Source organism: Trachymyrmex septentrionalis, unplaced genomic scaffold (assembly GCF_001594115.1).
Source record: "Trachymyrmex septentrionalis isolate Tsep2-gDNA-1 unplaced genomic scaffold, Tsep1.0 scaffold16, whole genome shotgun sequence".
Classification (NCBI taxonomy): Eukaryota; Metazoa; Arthropoda; class Insecta; order Hymenoptera; family Formicidae; genus Trachymyrmex; species Trachymyrmex septentrionalis.
In genome coordinates, this window is record NW_017304758.1 from 747,563 (window position 1) to 748,718 (window position 1,156).

General features: G+C 26.1%; 1 protein-coding gene across 1 annotated transcript in view; it reads left to right on the forward strand.

The window, feature by feature from the left end:
• LOC108745970 (MD-2-related lipid-recognition protein-like) overlaps nucleotides 1-1,156 on the forward strand; it is a 4,836-nt gene that overhangs the window by 1,160 nt on the left and 2,520 nt on the right. The gene's annotated exons all lie outside the window — the stretch shown is intronic.

Sequence of the window (1,156 nt, forward strand, 5' to 3'; positions counted from 1 at the left end):
CAACAAGAAAAAGAAATTCATGACAAGTTATGTTATTCAAATTAAATAGGACAAAGATTTTTATAACGCCACGCATTAACGAATCACAATACTTAATCATTGTAATTTTTGTGTTGATAATAATATTTAAGTTCTATTATATACTTTAAAAATTTATGAGTACTGATGATGACTTAATAATAATAAATATGAGGTTAAAACATCTATTGTTTTATGTACACAAAAATTGTTTAATGCACGTACATCCTGCAAATTGGCATTTATGCATTTGTATTAACTATATTTTTATAATTCTTGGCCAAAGGATAAAAAATATTGCGGACTATCCATTTAATTAAATCTATACATAAGATCACAAAATTTTGAATGGTTTTAATAAATTGCTTAGTGTAGAATTTTAATACAAGCCAGATTTTTATTAATGCATGCTAAGTATTCTTGCAGTTAGCAAAGCTATTGTAAACTGTAATGTAAACTGTATTGTAAATGATTCATAAACTATGCTAGCGAGAAAGAAAGATTGAGATTGAAGCAATAATACTTCTTTCTATAGAAACAAAAGAAGAAATTGCAAGACTGAAATAACATTGTTTTTATCTTTCTCTTTCACTTGTCACGTGGATTATGAATCGTCTATAGAACACAAGATCATTATAAATTCATTACAAACTTTTTTCTTCGCAAGATATTGAGTAATGAGTTTCATATGTTTTTCGAATTTTATGTCGCCACTCCTATCTAAAAAAATATAATAATGTAAGAATTCTAAATTTCGTAAAAAATTAATTTTAAATACTGTCGACAAAATAAAATCATCATTATTAGCCAACATAATGCCATCAAATTACACGTTCAAAGATCGGTCAAGAATATATTTTAGAAAGTTATAATATTTATTATACAATTCAATCTTGTTAGATAAATTTGATTAATCAGATAATATGCAATTTGAGTAATTCAAATTTAATTCGCAATAAAATACTATCACAATACGATGACAAAATAATGTTTAGTTAGAAATAGAAAATGTTAAATGATAAAATAACAGAAAAGTTCTTTCTTTCTTTATACATATATGTGTGTGTGGGGGGGAGGGGGGGTAGGTGTGTATACAGGGATTGCTCCATATAATGAATAATTTAGGTTCGCGAAGGCT